Genomic DNA, 8,097 nt, shown 5'->3' with positions numbered 1-8,097 from the left:
AAAAATATTTGTATGCATGTTACCTGTGCAATAATGGAACAAAATTTGGTAACTTTATTTTCAGGGTCTATTCATGCGGTCATTAACACACCAGTTGTAAATAATTTACTGAACATATTGGAAAGTAATATTAGGGATTATTTATGCAGTAGTTAAACTGAACACAACACACCATAAATTGTCTTTATACTGTATTAATACATAGTTCTGTCATGAAACTCTATTGATGGCACAGGCTAATGGCTCCTTAACATAAGCTGATGATATTGTGTTAACTACTTGGCACAAGCTGATTGGTTCATCTGCAGCCAATGAGCTTGCTGCTCAACATTTAAATGGCTGGTAACCATTCACTATAGGGATCTCCCAGTCACGTGACCCCTAGCCGCGTGTCAGCCATTTTGACGGAATACTTCAGCGCACCTACATACATGAGAATGCGGATTATCACATGTTTTATGGCTGCGAATTGATTAAAATAATATAATAGTATATAATGGTCACTGTATTAATTATCTTGAACCTGCTGAAATGTTCCTATAAATATATTTTCTTTACAACTGTGCAATCTGAATAATAAATAGGCTAAATATCCAGTAAGCTGCAGCAGTCCTATGCTCGTCTTCCCATTAACTGTTTTTTTTTTCTCTTTCTGACATTTCATACCTGTTGGGTTTACATTTTTTAATTAAATTGACTATAAAAAGATTGCTTGTGTGTGCTGGTGTTTATTCCAGTCTTTTAAAATTGTTGAATGAATGAATGCTCGCGATCGTGCCTGTAACGATGTTAAATAGGCTAGGTTATTTAATCAATAACCTACACAGCATAGAGGAGAATGACAGTCAACTACTTTGAATAATATAGCATTTTGGGCATAAACATGTAAATAATGAAAAGATTGACATTGAAAAATGACACAGAATGATTAAAATTTAAATATTTAATCCACATAAATAAATGTTCGTGGTTCACACTTATGTTATTCATTTGTTCTCACACACTTCAGCGTCACGGTCACTGGTTTAGACGAACACTGACCACTATCTATTATTAGCAGAGCGGCCGTCAGCTAACTGTTCACGTCATGTCATCACAAAAAGAAATATACAAGAGGAAGATAAAGGAATTAGGAATCATAGATCCATATGAAGCACCACAAGTTCTTTTTACAGGCATTAAATGTGGAAAAACTTCCTGACATTGAGTTCGGTGCGTCTATGGTTCGGTGACATTTACAGCTAAGTTACCTTATCCACTTCCCATCACGCTACACCGGAGCTTCATTAAAAGCATACACAAGCTTAGCAGGCTATCGGTATCACAGCATCGCTCGGGCATGATAGAAGAATAGATGAATATTTCGCGACGAGCTGTATCAGAGCCCGTCTCTGGCTGTATTATCACCAGCGGTTTAGCATTTTCTATTCCGTCAAGATGGCTGCTCCAAATGGCGTGACGTCACGCGGGACGTCCCTATAGCAGTTTGCAGCGCATTTTCAGAGTTCGTCTAAAAACCTTCCTCCTTCCCCAGCTCCACCTGTATAGATCTGCAGTGGCGTAGCGTCAGGGCATGCAGGGTATGCACGTGCAAATGGGCCCGGGCCAATAGGGGGCCCGCCCATGAGGAGCTTTTAATTAAAACGAGGAAATTAATTTTAAATTCGTGGCCACAACAATAAATATATTTCATTATTTTTTGTATGCTTGTCATCTGTAGTAATTTCTTGTTTCTCCCTAATGTCTACTTTCTCCGACATTTAAGGTGTGCATTTTTTTTTGCACCCCGCAGCTGACGTAGAAGAACTACGCTGTCATTTTTTATATGACGCACACTACATCGCCGCGCCAAATTAAAAAAAGAAAACACAGAGTGAGAGGTTACTATCGGCTAGCTAATTGAACATTAAAGGATGGACAAATACAAACATAAAAGTGGGGCATTAAAGAGAAAAAGGAGGGTGGAGAAGTTATAGTCGCGACACAAAAAGTACCCAAAATAGACCATTTTTTTGTGCAAACCTAGTGTAAATGACAACGATGTCGAAGGTCCCTGTTACTGTTGACATCGTGGATGAATTTGCCGAAAGAAAGGCCCGGTGAATGCAACTAAAATGAGTGAGTAGTTCTATGTTTTTACATTGTGGGCCGCCGTGCCAAGATCAGTAGGCCTAGTTTATTATTGACATTGGCAGTGCCTTGGTTGTTTTAGATTTGTTTTTGTTCCGTTCTGGTTGTGAAAAATTGTTGGGTAGAGTGTGTTTTTTATGGTATTGTTTAGTATGGTATTTTCTTGATACGCTACAGTGAACGTCTATATATGAACGTCTAGCCTATATCTATATCTTCGATGTACTTGTGGGCGGGGGGGCCCGTAAAATTTATTTTGCATATGGGCCCGGGACTGACTTGCTACGCCACTGTAGATCTGCTATGGGTAATTGATATATGGTACTTGAACATCACTCAATAAGTGCCATACAAATCAATAATTACAGTTTTTCTCAATCGATTTGACACATTTTCCCAGATGAATGTAGTTGCTCTCAAAACAATTAACACAGCAAACTAAACTCTTATGTTGGCAAATCATTTCAGTACCACTGCATAATCAAGCACTGCATTTTATTCATGTATAGCGTGAATGCTGGATCCATTCTTGTGCCTCAACTTCTCCACGGGCCTCTTTCATCACTTGAGGAAGACTTACTTGGTTGTGATCATATTCTTTCCATCTCCAAGGGGAGAATATGCTGGAAGGAACACCATCATGAAATGTGGGTATCTTGCACCAGTGCTGAATGGTGAAATTGGAAATTGTCCCAAACAACAGTTTCGCTCAATTTGCTCCTGATCACCCTGCGGAAAGTGGATTTCATTGAGGGAGATTAAATATTTAAGGAGTGTTGTGTTGTGCAGCCTCAAGACAGTGTTGTCTTATATTTTCTTCTCTTGCTCTTTCCACTAATACCATTGCCTTCCACTCTACCATCTCTTCTCCCTCTACTCCTCTTTCTACATCCTCAGCTCAGCTTGCTTCTCCTAAATTCTCAACTCTTCTTGCTGTCTCCTCTTCCTTCCTATACCATCTATTCCTTTCCCCTTATCTCTTTCTACCTCTTCCACTGTTCCTCTCCCTCTAAATTTTACCCTTCCTCTTCCCCTTTTATAAAACCAATAAATAGAGCTGCAGTTGTTTTTTCCTGATATATTAAAGTTTTGGTCGGCTGTATGAATTACTGTGAAAACATTTCAGAATTCTGTGCACAGTGTTTTGAGAAAATTATGCATGTGATTTGTAATTTGCATGAAATAAAGGAAAATTTACAACCTAGGACAATTAAAAAATGTTCAGGTTACTGTGATAACTGTTTTGAGAACAGTGACCTGAGTTTAGAGAAATATGTCAAATCGATTGAGAAAAACTGTAATGTGGACATACTTTTTACTTTTCAATTGACTTATTAACTTATTAAAGAATTTTAGCAATTTATTACTCAAAAATTAAACCAACATTAATTTAAAAATTATTCATATTGTTCTGTTTTACTTATTAGATAAAGTGAAGTGTTACCCAAAATTAATTTCACACTTACAATTTCAGTATTAATAGTGAAATTAAGTGGCTATCAATTTTACTTGTCAGAACACAAAATAAGTTAAAAACAGATTTGCTGTAGTGATGTTTGTTGCTATTCAGTGTTTTTTTGTTTGTTTTTTTGCCAGAGAGCCCTCTGATCCTGTTGTGCTTTCTTATGTAATTATGCAGAATCTGTAACCATTATGTGCAAAACTGTCATAGTCACTAGTGTTAAAGGCGACATATTATGTCCCTTTTCACAAGATGTGAATATAAATCTATGGTGTCCCCAGAATGTGTCTGTAAAATTTCAGCTCAAAATACCCCCCAGATCATTTATAGCTTGTCAAATGTGCCCCTTTTTGGGTGTGAGCAACAACGCGCCGTTTTTGTGTGTGTCCCTTTAAATGCAAATGAGCTCCTGCTCCCGCCCTCCTTCGGAAGACGGCCGAACTAGACACGATCCTTTACACGAGCTTCGGATACTCCGTCAATAACAAACGCGAATTTCAGTCAAATCTCAGAAATAACCAGTAGCGGAGTGCAGCCTCATGAAGAGACTCAGGAAGAGGTTGTAGCTTTTAGACGCACCTGGACGTTCCTGAATGGTTGGATACAGTATGTAACGTTAGTTGTTGTGGAGTTACATTGATTCATCATCTCATCAACTTGCTTGTACCATCATGTTCAGAGGTCTTTATAAGACAGCTGTGATATTTTTTGGTCAAATATTGTTCTATGCTCGTCTGTGCAGCCAACGTCGACAAAACAGTTGCATTCTTTGCTTGAACGTTTGCCATTGCGTTAGAACTGGTTACACTGTTGTCGCTTGCGAAAAAAAAAAAATGGCGGCGCAGTGGGTGGAAACGTGCAGTTTAAGGGGCGGTAATATTATAGTAATTTCCCCTTAGAAGTGGAGCGAAATCTGATCGGCTTATTTTTTGACATGCTTTCAGAGAAAAGCTTACCAAAACAAAGCTACTGGGTTGTCACTTTTCACGTTTTCTGGGTTGGTAGATGTACCGGGGACCCAATTATAGCACTTAAACACGGAAAAAGTCAGATTTTCATGATATGTCCCCTTTAAGACAACAAAACCAACGTGTGACAAAAACCAGAAGACATTTGTTTTAGTTTCTCAGGTTCTGTTTCCACTCTTAATGTGCTAAATTAGATCCAACAACTCTCTTCTCTGGTTACAGTTTCAGTTGTATTGTCTGTGCTGTGTAACTGCTTTGAAGTTGTCAAAGATATCTAATGAGGTATGTTCTCTCTTCTTACAGATTCTGCTTCAGATTCTTTTAGTATGAGGCTGGAGGGACATCATCATTTCTTAATACGTTTTCTGGCGTTGAGTTAATATCTGTGACGTCACTTTGTACCAACTCATTCTAGTCTATAACAAGAACAAGATATGTGTTAATGAGCAGCTGTTTTTTACACTTTAGCAGTTTGTAAGTATTTATTTTTCTGGAGAGGTTTTTAAACCAGCCTTCAGGCTCTCCAGGAAAGGCATCAACATTCTGGTCCAGATGCTGCCCTGTCAAAAAAGCCCATGGATGGAGCCATGAAATTGAAGTGCTGGTTACAGTTTACTGGCTTGCCTGTGGAGCGTCCTACAGGGTCACTTCAGACAACTTCAGCATGCCACTTGCAATGGTTTGTAAGACTGTTCAGAATGTTATGGAGGAGATGATGACCATTCTCCACAAAGTTATTCATTTTCCAAAAGCAGAGGACATGTAGGAGCTGGGGGGCGGCTTTGCTCGCCTTGAGTTATTCTGCGGTGCTGCTGGTGCCTTCGAAGGGTGCCACATCAGGATTGTTCCTCCTGCAGAGCCACAAAAAAGTGTTACTTAAACAGAAAGATTTTTCCTTCCATCATTCCACAGGGCACCTGTGATGCCAAGGGCGCATTTATAGATGTGTACATTGGCAATCCAGGCTCTGTACATGATGCATTTTGTGCTGCACAGATCACCAGTGTACCAACAGGCTCTGTATCCACCAGTTGGATGCTGTCTCTTGGGAGATGGTGGATACCCATGCCTGCAATATCCTATTGCGATCATGCGATCTCACACACACACATACACACACACAGAGAAGATACAGCAAATTGTTACTTTCATGACTTTGCAATACACCACACATTTTCTACACAATTTTTGATTAACAGGACAAGTTGAAGCCAGATACAACAGGCATCATGCACAAGCAAGAAACATCATCGAGCATACCTTCGGGATGATAAAGACGCGCTGGTGTGCCATTTTCTTGAGGCCCCTGGAGATCAGGCCACTGTTCACCCCAAAGGTGATTGATGCCTGTTGCATCCTCCACAACATTTACGTGATGGGAGCTGATCTCCTGGATGAGGAATAGGAAAGCCATGGACAAGAAGGATGGCGAGGATGACGAGAATGCAGCAGTGGATGAGAGGGACTTATCAGGGAACCATCTCCGAGGATGTCTTGCTGCTCAACTTTCTTCTCCTGAGGAACTGTCGGCATGTCTGAGTGAACATGACTACTTGAGGAAGATATTTTGAAGAATATTTGTAACCAAACAGTTTTGAGGCACCAAAAAATTATGGAAATCAGTGGTTAGGTTAGGTTACAAATATTCTTCAAAATATATTCCTTTGTTTTGAGCAAAACAAGTAAATGTATTGTGGAACAACTTGAGGGTGAGTAAATGACAGAATTTTCATTTTGGGGTGAACTATTTTTTTTTACAGTCTCAGAGTAAACTATGCAAGATAAAATGTAAGGGCCAATGCATCCATGTTAGGTTTCATATATGACCGGCTAATCTTTACACAAATCTTGGTAAGGCTCTTTTAGCAACAGAAAGCAGAGAAACAGGCAGATTACCTTGTATTTATCTTTCAAGTTGTTCCATTTCTTCTTGGCCTGTTTGGCAGTTATGGCCAAACCAGAAGTGGAAACGAAGTGCCTAGGCAAAAGAAAACCAGAAAGATTGATGTGATGCTACTTCAATAACATATTCATTTTTATGGATGAAAACTGTCTAAATCTAGCTCCAAACCTTCAGACATACAGGGAATGATACAAGCACTCAAAATCAATACTCACTCCCATCCACTTTTGGATGAGTTGCGCCTCCAAGTGAAAAGGCTTTCGTTGGCCGCCCGCCATTCTATCAGGGCCTGAGTTTCCTCAGCAGTCCCTTGATAAAAAATAATGCTTAATTTAAGTTTTAATGAACAATAATACAATTCTAAAATCATTTGGTACAAAAATGAAATAAAGACAAGCAAAAAATTTGGTTAAAACTACAACAGCACTCTAGAATAAGGTTTACATTGAATAAAAGTAGTTAGGAAACTTTTCCCTCAGCCAAAACGATTGCCTGTTAGATATACCCAAATCCTGGTAGATATACACCAAATACGAATTGTATCTTACATTTTGACTACATGGTTGTTTAAGAAATGAATAGCCACACACTACATCAGTTAGGGTTAGACTGTTGCCAAACATATAACATGCTAGAAACATTATAATCACTGCAATAATGATCCAATCGTAGACTCTTAAGCATTTGCCTATTTTAATCCAAACAACGACTTTTTTTTTGGCCGGGCAGTGTATTTAGTTGGCGACCTATATGACCCTAAGTCAGGGATTAAGAACACACCTAAAATACGTTCCTAGGGCAATGCTTGAGCAGCAAATCAGCAGTTCAGAATGATTTCTGAAGGATCATGTGACACTGAAGACTGGAGTAATGATACTGAAAATCATAAATCATATGATCATATAAATCACAATCATAAAATGCATTTCTCAAAATTTTGCATTTTGCAAAGACTTTATCACCCGCTTCATTCCTATGGGAAGTGTGATGCTGTTTCATTTTTTCACAAATATTTTCCAACATGACTTTTGTTTGTGGTGGAAATTGCTCACACAAACAATGCAGAACAGCAGTGGGCATGTATAGAGAGTTTCCAGGTCAGAAATGAAATAATTATTTTTGAGAGTGGTAGTGGGACCAAGATAAATCTAATAAAGAATGTGATGGTGCTTTGATTAACAGAAATATAACAGAAAGATGATGTTTTAATAAAGCCTGATATAAATCAAAATTACCCAAACCAAACGGTTTCTAAACTCAAACACAATACAAAATTCATGAATAAAATATACAAAAGTGTGGATATACCTGCTCATTCTTAATGATCACCAATTTCCACTTTTCAAAACAAGTCATTAAAGTGAATAATATATTCAATTATTCAGGCAATATATATATAGTACATATGCGGATAATAATGTTAAACTAATAGTATTGTATAAAAAAAAAAATTTGTGTCTCAACTTTTTTTTTAATAAAGCAGAACTGTATTTGTATGTATTGACGCTTACAACGTTCTTATTTGGTTTCACGCAGGCCTGCCCAGTTCATAATGAACACTATGACCTGAGTCTTGACCCTGTGAGCCTTCATGGACAAAAATATGGGACAAGAAATGAAGCAGAGGGGAATCT

The sequence above is a fragment of the Rutilus rutilus genome (assembly GCF_951802725.1).
Source record: "Rutilus rutilus genome assembly, chromosome: 16".
Lineage (NCBI taxonomy): Eukaryota > Metazoa > Chordata > Actinopteri > Cypriniformes > Leuciscidae > Rutilus > Rutilus rutilus.
This window is presented reverse-complemented; position numbering follows the sequence as displayed.